The sequence below is a fragment of the Ixodes scapularis genome, unplaced genomic scaffold (genome assembly GCF_016920785.2).
Source record: "Ixodes scapularis isolate PalLabHiFi unplaced genomic scaffold, ASM1692078v2 PGA_scaffold3__209_contigs__length_174095766, whole genome shotgun sequence".
Lineage (NCBI taxonomy): Eukaryota > Metazoa > Arthropoda > Arachnida > Ixodida > Ixodidae > Ixodes > Ixodes scapularis.
In genome coordinates, this window is record NW_024609868.1 from 140,760,354 (window position 1) to 140,780,299 (window position 19,946).

The 19,946-nt window shown below is 44.0% G+C and overlaps 1 protein-coding gene across 5 annotated transcripts in view; it reads left to right on the forward strand.

The window, feature by feature from the left end:
• The window catches only part of LOC8043509 (inactive dipeptidyl peptidase 10), a 546,782-nt gene that overhangs the window by 76,464 nt on the left and 450,372 nt on the right, over positions 1-19,946 (forward strand). The gene's annotated exons all lie outside the window — the stretch shown is intronic.

Sequence of the window (19,946 nt, forward strand, 5' to 3'; positions counted from 1 at the left end):
AGTGCGTGAGCTCGTGCTCTTATAGCGCCGGTTCGAGCCGTGCACGGTCACTCCTCCTCCTCTTCGTAACGCCACAGAAAGTTGTCCCTCGAGAACACCCTTGATCGCGCGCGGATTCGTGACATCTAACGTTGGTGCCTGTGCAAAACATTCTTCTACACGTCCTCCTTAACAGTGTGCTTCCCGTTACGGTAGTAAGGTGTGAATATTCTCAAGTCGGTGCATTATCGGAGAAATAAAAACGGCGCAAAAAAGAATACAAGGATAAGTATGTCTGTGTGTCCTACTTCTCCCTGTGTTCATTTTTCCGCTGTATTTATTTCTCTGTTCCCGTTACGGTTGTGGATGCACGTGAACTGAGTTAATCTTGAATTATTAAGGAGAACTCTCAGTCCGGTGTTCGGCAAGATGAGCTGGGCCGTTGTCACTCCAGTCTTCAGTCCGCTGAACAGATTAAGCGTTGACTTATTGCCAGAATAACTCGCTCTTACTCCATTATCAATGGGTGACTGACTACACGAACGAAAATAACTGGGGTTGAAAACCGCTTTTCCAAAGCTCCTGTTTCTTGATTGTTTTGCGTCCCTCAAGATGACCAGTTTACTTTTTTTCCTTGCAACAAAATGTAATTATATTTTAATGTGAAATGTAATGTAGATTTTATTTCTCCTTAATTTTCGCCATAGCATTTGTTGTAGAGTAATGTAGTGATGACGCGTGCACCTTATCTCCGTTGGTGTCAACCTGCTACGATTTTGACGTCCCTGCGCCGATTCCGGGAAGTCTAAACTTGTCGGGGATGTCCTTGTGCCTCGCGTCTCGTGGCGTCGGCGTACAGAACACATCTACTCGTCCGGTTTCTCATCGCAGGTTCAAAGAAAGTTTCAGAAGTGTGGCTCTCGGTCGCGTAACCTTCGCTGCCAAACATACCTTAGCACTACGACGCCGACAACCTTATAGCGTTTTTGTTATCACGGCTGTCTCATCCTTCTCTCGCCATGCCCACCCATCAAAAGGTGAGCGGCCCTTGCGTGTGGTCACGCATTGTTGACTGTTGTTATTCCATCCCAATCTCCAATTGTATCGCTCGTGTACTCTATGACAACTGAATTCTACTAGGAAGTTTTTGAAAGATCAGCATTTCGACTTCAAGTGTATCATATATCGTTTAAAACTAGAAACTGTGTTGAGGAAAAAATAATTAACCTTCAAGTAGAATAGCACTCACTGTTATTTCCTTCAAGTGTATATTGGCGAACCTATGACCCAATGAAGTGCATGTAGTGAAGATATAAAGTTTTCTTTTTTTTGTTTAACTAACAAAACGTAGGTTTTTTTTTTTTTTCAATTTTTATCGACGAGGGATGAAGGACGGATAGTGGCTTCACGCGGCGCACGATATGAAAATACTTTTACCCCGAAACATGATAGCTTCAAGCGGGAAACTGTGGCTGGATTTATTTACTATGTAGTTATGCATGCAGTGTATGTGCAGCTGTCGAAACTATCGTGACAGGAGCGGATAAACGCGCGGTATCAGGAATAATCAATATCGAGGAATGGCAACCTTAAAGTTGCTATCTGGGTCGCCCTTCAGCCTGGGCGCCGCCATGTTGTTTGCGTCTCCGTGCCGCCGCATCGTAAAAGCCGCGTCGTGACCACGCGGTCTCGTTTCGGCACTGTTTTTTTTTTCCTTCATTAAATCGCCGCGAGAGCGTGGCCGGTTACTCGGCGTCCAGGCTTTTCCTCGTGGCGTGCGTGGCCCGAGAGGTGTGTGCTCCGTTACAGTTGTTGCCCTCAGGTCTGCAAATCACGGCTTGGTGGGTCTTCCCCGACCACCCTTGCGAGTCGCGCTGCAGTCCTTTGAAATCCCAAAGAGCGTTCTGAACAAGGCGCGGTGTTTTGTTCTCATCTGTCGCCCCCCCCCCCCCCCCCCTGCACTTACTTCGCGATTTGACACGGATTATTGCTAGCCTATATTAATGAACAGAAGCTCTGTGCACGCGGAGCTGAAGCTCGCGCTGAAGAACCAAGAGCTCCTGCTCGCAATCCCCACCTCTGCCTTTCAATCTGGACGTAGCATCGTACAGGCAAATAGTCGCGCATCGCTACTGTGTCGGGACGGCTAGGATTCGTATTCCCCTGCCTAAATATCTCCCCACAGCGTTAACAACTGCTGTCATTCCTCAAAGAAAGAACGAGCTACGAAGTATATATCAATAACGTCTAAGGTGTTTTCATTAGCACAGAACGTGTTTTATTAGCCAAATTCCAAGAGGATACCGTCATGAATAACCGTCACGAACAAACGTCACGAAGAACCATCACGGAGGACCTTAAGATGGACCGCTTTGTTCATTTCGCCTCTACATTTAGCGTTGAAATTAATGTTACCTAACGTAAATGTTTTCGCTAAATTTAGCGAGAAACTGAAGTCACGTGAGCACACATGACCTCAGGTCATATGGCGTTGATTTTTGCGACATGGTTGTGCCAGGTGGTTGTCTTCCATCAATTCTGTGATTCCCGGTCTTTGTCAACATGACAAAGCATGTATAATTTGTTCTCTTATAATATGTTTCAACCCACCTAATATATGGCGACTCCAGCGAAATCGACGGCACCTAGCGGCTAGAACAGAAAGTGTGGTTAGGCTTGCTCTCCGACCTCCTCGAGAGAATCAGATATTCACAAAGCCTGGTGGTCCATGGACGAAACCTTGAAAGTAGCTGCAGAAACACGCGATGAAGATCGCCAATTTGGTCGGACTCATCTAGCACTTCTCCGCCATGGCGCTCGTTCTTCTCTTTGATTAGATGCTCAAGCAATGATCCGACTTGAACCGGTGTTTCTGTGCCGAAGTGGGTGTCTAAAGACACTCTTCTAAATGCGTCCTGTAAGCTCCTCTAAAGCTGTTTGCGGCGCACAGCCAAATACGTAGACTCGACCGCACAGCGCTATACACAGAACTTCGGAGAGAAAGGCTCCGTGTGCGTACGTGGGAAATGTACGGGACACGCCTCGTGCACCCTCACTTGGCGCAACGCAAGCTTTATACCAGCGTCCTTAACACATACGGACAAATTATACAAGGTTCGGCACACGACCTGTACTCTAGAAAACCCGTCAGGTAACTCTCGAGTTCCAGACAGTTTTCTCGTAGCCGGGCATGTAAATTTCACTAGAAAAAGTTATATGTATCCCCGGCTGTCCGACCCGGCAAGCGTAACTTTGATTTTTTTTTGTTGTTGTTGTTGTTTTGGTAAAAAAAGGACACGATTAATGTTTGCGCGAATTTTCTCATCACGCAAATCAGTTACTTTTATCGGTAGAAGTGTTATGAAGGGAACGAAGTGGGACTACAAGATTTAACGGTATTCCTACTTAAAAGATAATATTGCCTACCTTGCACAAAGGGCATACTAAGAAAGCACGTTCCTGAAAAAAAGGGACATTATTCTCGCGGGTAAAAATTCGCTAAAAATTGACACGACATTCAGCCCCAGCACAACCGTTTTTCTTATTTGTATTTTTTTAGTACTGTATTTCCTTTCAATGGGAAGTAATAGCAACAGATCAAGAAAGTATGCATTTTCGTAGTTGGATAACACGCTGTTAGACTAAAGTGAGCTGTAGGAATGGGGCGTTGACTGGAGCGCTAAAAGTCCCGAAGAAATTACGTCTAAGGCGCTCAGTTTTTGGGAAAGAGGTTGGAACAGGCCACCATGATTTCATGGCCCATGCTAGGGACGGGGGGGGGGGGGGGGGGGTTGATTAATAAGTTGCGCTGGCGTAGTATATATAAGCGCAATTACAGGAAAAGTCCGTGACTCATGATCTTAAACGGCTCTCACGGGGGCTGTGCAGCAATTAAATTGTTTCAAATGATTCATAAGTAACCTTAATATGATAATTATTAAGGTCTATCAAAGACAGCATAGGCTTTTACTCATTCAATAGTCATAATTACTGGAATTCGTATAGTCTTAACGATGCACCAACTATGCGTCCTAAATAAAGACGTTTCCTTTTATATTTTTATTTGTCTACACACGTGCCATGGGCAGACGGCTAAAATGGAAAAGTTGACAAAATTAAATATTATCAATTTTTACTGGCGTCAAGTTATCTTCTACCAGCTACTAGATGTGTAACTGAGAGGTGTGATATATAATATTTCTTTTAAATATGAATATTTTGGTTAAAATATAAGTCAATAAACTTGTAAAAAAACGCCAGTGCGGTGATTAGGTGGTTTGTCATCTCCCTTGAGTTGGCAGTAGCAACAGAAAAAAACGGAACACAACGCCAGTCCGTCAGGAAGACAAGCAGCAAATGTTCTAAAGTTTATCGACAAATGTATTTATATTCTTTAAACACATGTTGTCAAGCAGACACTAACACATCATTTTGATATCGAGTGTGACAGCGGCGAAGATGATGCTCATGACTGCCCCATAGCGATATCACGTTCGAAATATTATTTTGTTAAAAAAATATTTGGTGCCCAATGTAATATTCAATTAATTGGTGTGTTTATCGATTAGTTTCGTGGCTCTAATTTTCAGATATCTATAGGAGGCTCCTCCAACGAACTCTTCTGCTGTTCAGTGATAATCTGGATCTGAATCGAGCGTGGGAAATGAGAGGTTTTGTTCCTCCCCACGCTTTTGGGTTATGTCTACACAAAAGACGTTTCATACTTGCTTCTTGTTCCGTTCGATTTGTTCGTAAATTGCATTGATTGGTTTTCCCCTTGCTTTGCAGAAAAGAGGGCGCGTTGGTCATTTTCGAGAGTACGTATCGCGCATCCATTACCTGTTACAACCCTTCAATATCTGCAAATATACACAAACAGGAGTTGTTTATTTAGAAACACGAAGAAGGTGGCCGTTATAAGCGCTCATTTATACTTATCATGACTGCCCTTTGGTGGTTGAATGGTTGAAAAAAACTAATTATTTTTGTTACTCTATCACACAATGACATGTTCTTATTTAAATTACATTGTCATAGCGTGCGTACACATTCGCAAGTATCACGGGATTATTTTTAAGCGTTTGTTTTGTAATTTTTACGTCATCAAACATTCTAGAATATTCAAACATCATATTTCCAAAATTCGACTCCGCGAAGAAACCTCTGAGCAGAAAAACGCTTCCGGAGTTGCCTTCCGGTAAACAACGTACATTTCTATATTCCCAGCGCGTGCATGATGCCTTAAGTCACGTGTTCATTTTATTTTGTCGCTGATTTCGCAAGACATTTGTGAAATGTTTTTCTCTGGATACGACCACCGGCTTCCGCGCGAATCGCACGGAAGCCGGTCGTCGTACCAGAGAAAAACATTTCACAAACATCTTGCGATATCAGCGCCAAATGCGATCGCGTGTTTGTCGCTCGGAACTGCAGTTGCTTTTACCTCTGGTCCAATACGACCGCGACTTTTGGCAGAGATGTACGATGTTTTTCAACAGCCGATAGTTGCATCATATATAGGGCATTTTGTTATACTCGGGTCCCCTTAATATTGCGTGGGGTTTATGACGGGATTTTCAATTTTACAAACGGCTTGACTTATGACTAATGATGTTGGTAAGAATCTAAATTTAACCGTTATAAAAAAATTAAATATATTTCTACGATAATATAAAAAAGGAGGGCAGCGAAGAACAGAAGTACTGGGGCCTTTGTCAGGAACCAAATAGCCCTTCGGAAGCAACAACTATCTAATTTTGCGCTCTTATAATATACCATTCTTTTCACGTAATACACTGTTACAGGCGCATTCCTCAACCTCTCTTCCCCTCGACCTGGAACTCCGCAACCGCCGGCTCTCCCCAAATGCCTGTTGACGAACAAGCTGAAAGCGTCCCAGCCAGGTCGCCACCTCCGATTGCCTTTGTCTACTGAACCGTACCTAACCTTGACAAAATGCGCGAGTACAAATACTTAGTTCTTGACTTTATAAAAACAATACATTAGTCTCAGCACCCACATCCCATCACTGCGAGCGGCAATAAAATGTTTAGATGTTTTAAAAATAACTAATATTTTGCCCCTCTATCACTGAACTACTCGCCTATGGCCTGGTACTCTCACGATGAGAACGCGCTATAGGCATCTGGACCTCCCATCAAACGTCAGTATTTTATAAACTTGAACATTTTGCAAATATCTAGCGTGTTTTACTTTGTATATCTACTCTCCTTTAAATACTGTGCCATCAAAAAAACTAAGAGAAGAAACTAACTTGGCTTATCTACAGCGTGTCACAAAAGAAATTTATAGGTTTTTTTTTTTTTTTACCGCAAAAATAAACTAGGCATCGCTGAACGTTCATTCTTCGCCCAAAGGTCACAATCAGATGCCAAAGTTTCAGCCCCAATCTGATACCTTATTCAAGAGTTATAGGCGATTTTCTGGAAATGTCAATGGGAAAATAGAGCCCATTTTTGCCCGTTTTCAGTTTCTGGTGCCCATAGAGCCCCATGTATTCGAAAACACCGTCAGCCGTCATTTTCCCACCGAAGTCTTCAGAAAATCACTTATAACTTTTGAATAAGGTATCGGATCGGGCTGAAACTGTGGCATCTGGTTGTGACCTCTAGCGCTACCTTTGGGCAGAGAATGAGCGTTCGGCGATGCCTAGTTTAGTTTTGCGTAAAAAAAAAACTGTAAATTTTCTTTTGTAACACCCCGTACTTTTGAAAAACGTCGACAACAAGCACAGCTACATCTATTTCTGTTTATTCCCACATCCCGTCACTGTTCAGACTAGATAACTGAATACCACCCTACGACGTATAATTGAGAAAAAAAATATAATTTAGAGTCCCTCCGGCTCTAATGCATGAGCCCTATCATTTTCCTAGCCACCTCGTATCATGAGGTTAAATGACTAAACAATTTTATTTAATATATGTGTATTTTTATTCTGAAAACAAGTATATTATAGTTTGTACCTCAAAGACTCCCCCACTTCCGCTCCTCTCACAAATTGCACTTATAAAAGTGCAATAAAATAGAACCAATCACTTAAAAGGGAAGTTTCTAAAACGCCGATGACTGGAATGCAGAATTATTGGGACAAAATTTAAAAAAAGGCCAAAACTGAAAGAACAGGGAAAAATCAGAATTCCAAAATATCAAAATGCCAAAATATTAATTGACAGAAACAAAAAATGTGAGACAAAGAAATGTCGAATCGCGACGTTTCAGGTCACATACCGAAATGCGAGTGAAGGTGTCGGACTTTTTTTCTGCAAAAGACGGGAAGAAAATTGAAGGTGACCGATGACACTGCACTCATAGGCAAAACGTGTGAAGTGTGCAATGTTCATAGTGACTCAGATTAATCTTGATGTATATACTGCGAGTTTTTCAATAATTGCTTCGCGCATCAGGCGACGCTTTGCTTTGAGATTCTCTTCGAGTAGTTCGAGGGTTTCTAACAAGAAGGTGCATTCTGCTTGTTTCGCGCCATAGCAGAGTAATTCCTCGTCTATTGCATTCAATGTAAGTCATTATTGTCAGTTGTTTTCTCGTGCGTCTTATGCGTTAGATTACACATCATCATGAGCTACTTTTTTTTCAGTTTCGATTTCTACGCTTGTGCAGCCCCATTGTTATAAAATAAATAACGGCGTGTTTCTTAACCATTATATATTTCTAAACAAATACATTTTGCACGAGCACTACGTCCTTCCGCTTCCACTGTGTAGCTGCTTTCGTACCCTTCTTTATTTTTGTTTCTGCACACCACCTTTGCCGACCTTTGCGGACCTATTCGAATTACCTTCTTCATAAAGGAATCCCGACGTTCGCGACGGTCATACGGTACAAAACCACATAAAAAATATTCCGGGAAGTCTCCCATTTATGCTGCCCACGTACTTTCAAGTCGAGCCGAACGAAGTCGCGAAACAAGAAGTAGGTACTTACACACGTATGCACTTGCGCGTTTGTTGTGCAGAGTTCTGATCAACGAACTATTCGCATGGCTATGTGCCTCGAAACTGAGGAAAAGGAGAAGATGAGAAGCCGCGAGGAAGCCAGAGGGTGAAGCACTGACTGTCCTTTTCTCCAATCACTGTTTGAACGCCGAACTGCGGACGCCGGCGTTCGCCGCTCGAACGTGTTCCAAGAGTGAATAGAAACAAAGGCGGCTAGCTTTGCGTCTACCAATTGATCGTTCCAATAAGAGCTCGGTGTTCTCCATCCTCTTGTGCTCTTGTCTCCTCACGGAAGATGCGGGCTAAAAACTCTGTTTTTTTCCCTAATATAATTTTCTAGGATAGTGACACTTCAGCTAATCACGATGATTTGTCTTCTCTTTTTAAAAACAATCGTTAGTTTGATGTAGATTGTATCGTTCTTGTGCTCAGAGGCCGAAACAATTACATAAAAAGGGTCTGTGGCTCGAACTCCTATAGTCGGCAGGTTGTTAAGAGTTCAGGGGAAACCTTTTCCATCCCTTTCCAATTTAGCCGAGCGAACGTTGGAGAGGAGGCGACCTCCCCTCCAGCGTTAGCTCTGCTAAAATTGAAAGATGTGGGAGGGGTCTTCGCTGAACTCTTAACTCGTCACCAACTATAGGCACACTAATTACTTTATAAGAAGCACGGTGCTATTGCTCATTTTGCTCCCCGTGAAGTGGAGGGTGCCAGTATCTGGCCAAAAGCTGGGTACTCTTTTTTTTTATTTATAAAAGAAAAACGAGGACGTAATAAATCCTCCTGTCTAGAAGCCCTTTAGGAGTTAGTTAAAATTAGCAAGATCATAATTCAATCAAATATTGCAATTTCAAATAGATATCGACACTTCGCATGTCCTGAAGATGGCATCATGATGATTGGAATATTATAAGGACCGAAAACTGACTGCAAAGCTGTAAAGACAACCCAAATTTGCAAAAAGAAAAAAATGGAATTTGAAAGTATAAGATATGTAATTTCTCTAAATATTGGCATCAGTTACGTACAATATGGCTACAACATAGGCAGGGTATCAAGAAAACATCCATAGTCGATAAAACCGTCCCACATTGTATGCTGCGACTTTTCTGGCCCCTCTTGTACGATGTGCCGTCAGACATCCGCTACATTTACCTCTTCCCGAGATGTTGGTTGGCAGCTTTCACGGCATCGGCGTGAACTTCCTTGCCAGTGTAAGTCTTGTGGAGAATTACGGCTAACAGGCTAAAAATTCCGCAGAATCGCAGAAGCTTACGGCTTTCAAGTTGGCGGCCAAACTCGTGCGAGCTTCGCTGTCATAGATCTTCGACGACCACGTCTGAAAGAAAAACTCACTAGGGGCACTTGCTCTTAGTGTAGTTTGAGGGAAGATGAAAATCCTTCGCCTTTTCCAGCCCACTCTAAGACGGGAAGATAATCTGCACTCGTGGTAAGCGGGGCCGATATCGCACCACTCGCAAGTATCGTCAACGCGCCGATGTCGCACATCACTGAACTCGCAGAGCCATAGCTACGCGTTCTGTATTTGTTCTCAAAGAACGCGTTCTTTTTTCTTTCTTTTTCTGTAGCACTGGTAACCGTGAACGAAGCATCAATTACGTGGGAACAGTCGGCGCTACCGTGGTTAGGCTTAGCAGGCCGCTATAAAATTCCTCCCCTCACGTTCCCCACTTCCGTTCGCGCCGCGCTCTTGAAACTCGCGCTTGCTTCTGAATTCCAAACGTGAAAATCGCGCGTTTGTGTTGTTTATCGAAAATGTAATCGGAGAAGCGTAGACCGTGCTGCTATCTCGAGAGACAGCCTCTCGAAAATGGCGGATATTCTTGTAAATTTGCGAGTTTTCGACTCACCGCGACTCAGTCAGAAATGTTTTTTTCCTAACACCTCGTCCGAATATTGTTTGGCTTTTTTTTACTCGTATGACAGCCGAAATTACTAAATAACGCAAAAATAAAACAAAAACCAACAATTTAAAAAATAAACTTTATTTTCGCACCGTATACGTCCACTTCTGGCCACCGACGGGGCCCGTATGCGCGAAGCCGGTTAACTTTAACCACGGCAAAATTTAACCGCCTCCAACGAAATCTCCGATACAGTCGGTGACTCCAACGAAATCTACGACAACAAGCTGTTAGAAAAGAAAGTTGTAGAGGCAGGTTTGCTCTCCAGCGTTCTCAAGCAAACCAGATATTCACGGCGCCTGGTGGTCAAAAGACGAAGCCGTGAAAGTAGGTTCGAAAACACGCGAAAAAAATCGTCAATTTCTCCCACACCAATTCACGTGTCCGCCTGTCGTGGCTGCAAGTTTAGGCAGGTTTATTCTACTATTGTTTCTCGAGTCTTTACAGCGGTACCTGTTAGTGCCCCTTGTGTAGTTTGAAAATCTCCTTGTCCCGTAAGTCTGCCTGGCAAAAGGGCAAAGTGAAGAACTTGTCTAAAAAGCAAATCTCTTAAAGCAAAATTTTCAAGAATGCAACAGCTACCGCTGTCAATCGCATTAGACCTTGTGTGGTTCTTTCTTTTTTTCTTTTCTTTTTGCGGTTACTATCGAGTTGGGAGGAAATCTAATATTTTATAGGTTATGCACGTCAAAAATGAATTCGACGAGGTATTTACTTGATCTCAAAATAAATCATATCGCGGTCCCTCGAGGGGAGTTAGTGATACGGCAAATAGAAAAAAAGATAGGAGAGTCAGTCAAATAAAAAGTCTAAATTATTTATTACTCGAAATTCATTAAACATGCCGGTACATGTCGGTATTATTTTTCAACGTAGTCTTCATTCCGCTCGATGCTTCAATTAGTTTAGAATATAATTGTCTCGATCGCGTGCGAAGCCACCCATGCACCGGCTGCTCCACCTTTTTATTGGTCCAGAAACGCTTCCCACCCATTGATCCTTGACCGGTTCAGATATATGGGGCGAGGACCATGGCTGTCGTTGACAAGTGCTGCTATTTCATCCGCTCTAACTTTTTTTTTATGAAGCCTTCGACTGCTGCAATGGACACTGGTCTCACCACTTCGCAGGCCTGACCGGTCCAGGAAAGTCAGTTACAGAGCTGACGCTTTTTTTTAACTTTCTAGTTTATTCGTACCCTTGCTAACATAACAGAAATGCATCACCATAGTGAAACTTCATTTTTCGATAAATTTGAATTGTTTTCAATCCTTCACTACTTTGACGAAAAAAACAGAGCGCCGCTCTTACGTTGTGCATGACTCCAGTGGGGTGGCCATTTTTTCGCTTCTACAGTAACGTCATGCAGGACGTTTTCACTGTGTTTACGCTGTTAGACATTCGTTTAAATATAAGAAAAAAAGGCTTCCAACTTACGACACAACGACTCCCCAGTTCGAGTTGTTATTGCAATTTAAAGTTTTTCATTTCACTCTCAAAGACTCACTCCAAAGAGGCACCAGAAGCGGGTCTGGTGGCAGAAGGTCACGCGTATTCGCCACGAACACATTGCATAAGATGCACGTCATGTCCTGCGGCCCTTTAGGGGCAAAGTAGGGATTCGAGGAAGGAGGGTCGCGAACTTTTCCTATCTGACACCCTGCCACACGGGCACCTTTGCATTAGTTGCATTTCATCAAAGTTAACCAGTGCCATCGAAGTAAACCTGTGTGATCATCTGCTAATCCTGACGACGAGCGCCGCTGATTGGTTTATTGTTTGAATGTCATTCAATGAAACTGATATACTTTTTCCCTGTGGTACGGGTATTATTAAATATCTACTCTAAAGACTGTAAAACAGCTTTATTTCCGACTCCTCTTCGTCCCTTAGTTTCGGTATCGTGCGCTTCCAGGGCTCGAAATCCCCACTAACTACTGCAAATCAAGCTTTGTGATTTCCAGCTCTACGATTTAACGAGAGGATGCGTAACTTTATTTCAGAGGTGCTTCTTAAGTGTTATATATAGAAGAATAATTAGAAAATTTCGGGTCATTACGTCCCTAATGATCACGCTACAGTCATTCGCTGACGTCATCTGCGGCCGACATGGCTCTACGGAAAAAACGTTTTTTGTATTGGCTTCCGTGAGGGGAGCCGAATGTTACAAAACCGGGTAACGAAAAACTGTCATACGCCGCTGTAAAACGCAGCTTACTTACGTTTCGCTAAATTTAGCGAGCCGTCGGCTCCTTGATTAATGTTAATGAATAACGATAATGAAATAATTCTAAGAGGAGAAATATACGCGTTCTTCCCATGCACACCCTTTGCCACACGCCTTTGCCCGTAGAATTACGATACGCGTAATTTTACCTGTAGGACTCTTCCCAGCTTACAGAAATAACCGCCTGAATATAAGATTATTTAGGAGGCACGGTTACTCGATGTTGAATGCGCGCATTAACCAGCGTTAAGTTTGCTAGATCGGATACGGTACTAAAAGCATTGTCCGCTTTACCTAACGATATCTACGACAGTGACTAATCCACCGGCACCGGAGCCCGGCGTGCCCAGAATATTAGCGCTAACGGCCTGCAACGACCAGAAGAAAAAAAAATAAATAAAAAAGAATTCGGGCGCGGGAAACGGCTAATGGGCGAGCGGTACGTGAGGCGTCGCGACAAACTTTTGCATGCCCGAGCGGCTCCATTTGGTCCCGAGTTTTTCCCGCTAGCTTCATTCGGGGCCAAACCACGTCATAATTGCTGCTCTTATATAAAGACCGAAGGCGCCATTAACGATGACGCCCGGGCGTCCGTGCCCGTGCAGTGTTCTTTACAGGCCACATTTTGGTACTGGTTATCTTCGTTGTCTCGTTGGTGTTGGGTGCAGCCTCACGCGAGCTGATGAACCAGGAGTGCAGGAACTATTGCCGACGTGCACGATCGAAAGCGCCGCTGTGGTCGGCTGGCCACGAATAGCCGAGTGCTGACTACGACGTCAGCGAAGGATTTCTCACTGACAAAATAAGAGGAATGTAAGAGCTTGAATTTTGACGGTGTTGGCAGTGTTGCTTTGTGAGTCCAATAGTTTCAAGCTTTAATCGTGCTAATTACAAACACCATAGAACTTGTTGTTCGCAAGGTAATGACGTCGCGAGAGAGGGTCATAGGAGTGCGACACCCAAACATTTTGCCGCTAATACGGCGCGGTCATCACAGTGTCTCTCAAGACGATCTCATACGTAACTTCTGTTAAGATTGACAATTTTACTGGTCTAGAATGCACGTTGCAGCGACGTTGTGGCAGGCTCGTCATCAGCACGTCATTAGCACCAACCGAGTATTCACTGGGCGCCATGTTTGTGGGTGCTGTCTAGAGCGCACGCTCAGAACGAGCCCAGATTAATAGGCTGCTAAGACCAGCAATCTTGATGGTGTGGAATGCACGTTGCAAAAGAACCGTGGAGGCTAGCCGTCAGCACGCGCTCACCAGTCGCGCACACAACTATGGCCGCCAGTGAATACTTCCTATATGGTATTTTATGCGGACACGTGCTTTTGCTCATCCCACGGTTCACCAAGGGTCAGGTGGCAAGTTTGTCTTGCCAACACAGCCGTTGGAGCAGAACATATTCAACACATATTCAACGTATTCGCGTTGAATATGTTGGACGCACCCGAGTGTAGGGGAAACGAAATTTCAACCTTTACAAGCTGCTCCAAGTACGCGAGCAAGCACGGTGACTCAGCGCATTTCACGCTTTGAATTTGTGCCCGTAGAATTCGGTGTGCCTTGAGTAAGCTTAAAATGAAGCGTAGATACCTTTTCATCATAGCACCGGCAACGGTCAGATCCCGTGGACGTACATCCGAGCGATGCCCGACCCACAAGCGTGCCCATGTTTCGCTGTACGAAGATTCTACTTCAGGAACGCGCGTGACTGGCAGGAGAGCTCTTAAAAGGAAACGGGGAGCTTGATAAACTGGCTTCTGCTTTACTCACGTTTCCTTGAAGTCTTTGGATGACTCGCTACCCTGTAAAAATTTAAATTTATAGTGGAAACAGCGCGAAAACACCAGGACGTAGAAGAAACACAGAGGACAAGTGCTGAGTCACCGTGTGTTTCTTCTATGTCCTCGTGTTTTCGCGCTTTTTCCACCATGAAGTCCTAACAACTCGTCCAACTATCCACTATTTTAAATCAAATTCGCTCTGTATCTAATAACGACTGTGTTTTCAAATTCACCAGGCAAAGTAACTGTCGTAGAGTTGAAACTACAGTTAGTCCAATGATGACTGGGCGCGAAATGTAATTTTTGCAGGCGGGGTGGAATGTTTGGTGCAACCATAAAGCTGTTTGTGCTAAAATGTACGCGATGGCAAAAAAAAAATCAATTTGATTTGCATTTAATACAACAGCCTTCTAACCAAGTTTTGGGTTTTGTCCACCTGGACTTGCAAAACGTTTTGCAGTGGAAGCGCTTCGTGCATGCTCGTAAAAGACACGATGCACCACCGTGCTTCCCTGCGTAACTAGCAGCAAGAGAAATTTCAGTACGGCATATCAGTAAAAGGTTACACCTGCCCCAAACACGAAGGATACCGGTCTTGTAACACACCCACCCTTCCCCCATCCATATCCCACAACCCTTCGTGGGAGAAATGACTGGTTCCAGCCCCGGGCACCGACGTGCCTACCGCACTTCAAGCACCCGTCACCAGTCTAGTCCTCTCGCGAAATCCGGTCGCGAGACATGAGCCGGACGGTACGTCGGGAATGGAACGTAGGCCTTGTTCAAAAGAAGTTAGCTCTCTCTCATTAAAACTAGAGCTCAACTGTTTTCCCTGACCTAATATGTGAACAATTAATATATGTTCAGATTTCTCACACTCTTAGCATTGGCAAATGCGAAGAATTAGATTCGTATTGAAAGGTTGTTTCTTGCCGCTCCGCCATTTTTTTTAACTAAAAGCAAACATTATTATTATTAATATTATTATTATTTTTGTCCCCACTAGTATTGCCACCAAGTATGTGTCTTTTGATTGGTGCATCTTGCGTATAGTCCAAGGTGATTGATTAAAATAGTGCTTTTATTTATGGTTACTATTAATGACACAAATATGGTGCTGTCCTCAATATGGTGTATTTGTGATATAACTCAATTTTGCTTGTGTCAAATTCTGCGTCATATTTTTTGTTTTGTTTTGTTTTCATGACTCGTTTTGTGACTGTTCTCATCCACTGAGAATCTCAATCTTCACCTGGACGTACCCTGCATCGTGCAACTCTTCAAGGAATGATTCTGTGATTCTTTTCTAGTGACATAACCTGACTTTCTTTTTATTTTTATTGAATTTTATATTTTCTTGTGTTTCGGAAGCCTAAGCTTCAACTGGAACTATAGCTAATTCTGGTCAAGTTCACAATTTTTTTTATATTTCTCCTTTTTCTTTCTTCTTTTGTGATAATTATTTTGATATCTTTGCAACCTCGGTTTAGTCACACAAGCCCATGAAGGCTTTGACGAACCTGCGTTGTTTTGTGGATATGCTCCTCCATCACAAATAAATTATGAAATTATGAAATTATTATTCTGACTAAAGAAATCGTATATCGTTGTATACCCTTCACGAATTGCTCCCCGGTCATGACTTCTCGGGCCTGAAGGCTGGCCCTTTTTTTCTTTTTCGAACATTTTGCAAACCTCACCTTGGATGTTTTATCCTTCTGGGCCTTTATGCTTGAGACGGGTCATATGCTTGCAACATTTCATATAGCTTCCGCTGTGTCTGTCAATTCCGCACCGCGAGCCCATGAAACACATTTGGTGATTCTCCTCGAAGCACCAAATGTGCTGCTGTTGCGTCACTAACCGGCGACTAAACAAAGCCGAACCGAAAATCATGCCGCGCGTCCTAGCGTACGGTTACGGTCAGCTCGATTAGTTTCGGCTACCAACTTGCAAACAAGGTTCCCAGGGCTGAATTGAGGGAGTCGACGTTAATCGTAGAAGACACGCAGTCCAACGTCACCGCGTGTATTGCCTAATCAGCCTCCGGATTTGCACTCATACTTAGCAGTTTTTGTAGAGGAGAGAATTCGCCCATGGCTGTGCCAACCTCGCCCATGTGGTCGCCAAGATGGAATTCTAAAAAAGATGATAACAAGGCGGAGCGAAACAGAGACAAAATAAAATAAACTGTCCTCAATGACAGCGGCGTTTACCGTGTCAGAAAGCACCACAGCCCGAAAGTCGGTGAAAGTTTCCTTTTGAGAGTGTGTAGCTTCAAGAAGCATTATAAGAACTGTTGCTGCTTGGATATAAACTTTTGAACTTAACTTTTTTTTTCTGTAAACGCTTTTCAACTACAAACACCTGTCTTCCTGGTGGCATTGGTGTTCCAGGAAATTCTAGAATTCTCGTTGAAATCATTCGGTTGCAGAAACACCGTAAAGACAGGTGCAGAGCGGGGGTGCTCCGTGCGAAGATAACCAAGGTTGCAGCGCCAGCAAGAGCGGCCTAGTGTGCCTTTATGTGCTCCTTGCTTAGGGTGAGGACATTTTACCATTTTGTTCCTGACGCTTATTTTTCTTTTTCTTTTTGTCGTGCGTGGAAGAGCACTCCTAGCACGCGCTCTTGGAGTAGACAGTACTACGGCAGCATTTTGTTTCCGGCGATTTCTTTTATTTTCTCTGTGAGCCCATGCTGTCCGTATCAGATACAACAAATAACGTCATTACCATAAACAGAAGAATACTGGAGCGTCCAAAGGCGGCCTACGTCCCTGGCCCCCACAGCCAAGCGTGAGAGGTGGAGGGTTGTCTTCACCACAGATACGCTTTCTTAGACGGCGCTACCATGCGGAAACCTCGCGCACAGTTTGTTCGCCATCTTCGAGTCGCACGGTCGTGTATCACTACTGCGTGGTGCACGTTAAAGACCCCAGGCTAGCGGTTGTACTGCTCTGGCTAAATTGCTCATCTACAGCTGGGAGACTCGTCGCCCGTTGAGGCAAACCAAGTTCAAGGCTGTACAAACATATACGCAACCCAATTTTTTTTCGAGTCGCACGTGCTCCGATCGGACAGATATAGACGCTTTCAACGCGCGCCAGATTTAGCCGCCACTGCCGAGATTCTCTTGTCTCACCTAGTGCCACTAAATAAGCTACGCTCCAAAGTAACGACACTTGCCCATATAGCGGATTAAACTCATGGTTGCCAGTTATTTTAAACTTTATCTGAAATCATAGGAAACGCTTTCCGCCCTCCACAAATCATTAAACAGTTTGCAACAGAGAAAATCACTATTACATGAGCTTTCTAACAGCGAATCGAATGCTGAAGAAGTCGCGCCTTTGAATCATGACGATTATCAGTTGATTCTGCTCTGCACAATGGCCAAAATGGCGGCGCCCACAACAATGTCGGGGAACAGAGTGCCGATACTCTAAGCGCAGCTCATTTAGTGGCTCTGGTCTCATCGAGATGCCGAGCCACTGAAGCGGGCGTTGACGAGCCTCCACAAAGGCCTATGCCGGGGAGAAGGACACAGTACTATAGCGCCTGAAGTGGCAATAACCTGTCTTTCTGTGGCAACGATGAAGTGAGGCGAACGGAATAAGAGGAAATAAAAACTGAAGGTCGGCTATGGCGGCGCCCATGCACAGCTGCCTGAAAGAGCATTAAAACTCGTTCTTATAATTTTGTGTGATAGCGAACGCTCAAAAGCTTCAAAAATTCAGGAATTCGAAACATTTTCTTCTCAAATAGGTGCCGCAAACTTTTCTTTTTTATCTCTATTTACTTTCAAATTTATATTTTAGGCTAGAACAATCGCAACACACTCGTTCAAATAATAATTTTGTGCGAGCTGCAACTTAATCCCTGATGACACTAGAATGGCGGTAACACTCATCCAGAAAAAGAAAACAATACTAACTCGTAATTGTGCTCCTTTTACAGTCAATTAAGTCTCCAAAAGCGTCCTACCGGAAATATGTCGGACGACGTATGGAAGACTGACTAATCAAAATCGTGCGCATTAAAAAAAAAAAGCGAAAAAAAAACAAGAATACTTAAAATTGGTACTTAGCAACATTATTGACCTAGTCTACAACCATTGCCGGGCGCCTTTATATTTTGTCGTTCTTGTTGGAAGGATTGCGCCTTCTACGTTCAGTACAGATGCGTGGACTAGGGTGCCTTAATGTCTTTTTGTTTAGGGTGATGCCACCCATTGTAGTACCCGATGCCGACAGCACGCGCTCATGGGGAAAATCCAAAACAATCGACGAAAACAAAATGCCATCACAGCACTGTCAGTGCCACAAACGCGTGCAGGGACACGCTCTTTCACGCGCTTCTGAACAAAAAATAAAAAATAAACGTCTGAGACAAAATGACCAGATGTCTCCACCCTAAGCAAAGCGCACATGAAGGCACCCTAGCGTGGACTAAAGGGCATCCGGGCCCGCAAGCAGAGCTGGCACCAACTGCGTGTCCCAACAACCCGTTGACAGGCGAGTCTGCCCTTTCACGCGAAGCCAGAGAAACGTCTCCGTTGATGGATCCACGCTGAAAATAAACTATTCCTAGAGTCGGCCGGCAATGTGCGAGCCTAACCGGTTTTTCTCGTGACACGGAGAGTGCAACGCTCGTTTCTCGGGAGGCCGTGACGTCAGTACGCTTCACTTGCGAGCGCCACGTTCCCTCGTATTGTACTCGGGTTTGAAGGCTCCGAAATTGGCGCATTTGTTCGGGATGCCATGGTGGGGCAAGGGGGACCCGTATTCTGCCATTGTAGGGCTGTGACGTCGTAGAACCTCTTCTCACTGTTTTCAACGCATCAACGCCGAATAGCTGCTGCGCCTTCAAGGCGTTGGATTAGCGGTGTTTCGCTGAGTACGCGTTTGTCCAGGGTGGTGACAGCCAAACATTTTTATTTTGTTATATTTCGCGGTAGTCCGCTTACCGCAAGTAGGCATTGGCAAAGGATCTTTGTGTTTAGATCATGGTTATAAGCATTTTTTCGACCATAAATTGAGGCACCACAAGAGAGGAACGTACGGATGTTCCTTGGCCTTGTTTTATATTTATATAAATAAATATGACTTTAGCAAAATGAAAAACCAAGAAAGTAAGTGTGAGTTTATCGCATTCAGGCTATTGGTTATAAAGTCACAAGAACACACGAAAAAGCGGCCAAAATAATAATGCCTCGTATTAGGATTTCAAAATTGTACTGTTTTTATCTGTATTTGTGGTCATTGACCATTGCGCGACGCCTTAGCTGTAGCTTGCCATTTGCTGTTACTTAAAAAAAACACATTAGCTCGGTTATGTACATCAAATCACGCATCGATAAATATAAGTTCTCGATAAACATCCATATTGTGTGTGCATTAGAAAACAAAATGGAAAGAAAATAATTCTTCTTTTTTGACTTTTTTTTTTATCGCAATATTTATAACAACGATGGAATAGTAACGATATTGCTTGGATATGTACCATGCAGGACTGACTGAAAAAGAAAACCTCTTGAGATCTAGCCAACACGATTTATATTAGAGGTGCAAATTGTGCTATGAAAACAAATAATGGCAGCGACCTGTTTCTCCAAATCCTAATACCCGTGTCCCACTAGAGCGACATACAGAAACAAAAGACAAAGACAAGCCTCAAACCAGAGTCTTTCGCGATTTGAGACGCTTTGTACAGTAACGGAGGCTATGCTCCAACACGAGCATAATGCACGCGAGAGCGTCTTTGGCAGGCTTGCAATCGCTCGTGCTTACTTCGTGAGCACCGAACGACTAAACGCCTGCCAATGGACCTTTTCCAAATACCGACGGCACCAGGCGGTGGCTGCACGAACTAAAAATCGCGGAAGTGACCTACCTGCGCTACCATCGATAATGGGAGCTACGTTACCAGTTGCTTCGCTCTCTGAGCAGCGTCGCGTGCCCAACGCAACGAGGTAGGCCTAGCGCGACTTTAAAGAAGGAAATCCGTAGCGTCCACCCAAACGTCGTGTTTTTCTTTCCGTCCACTTTC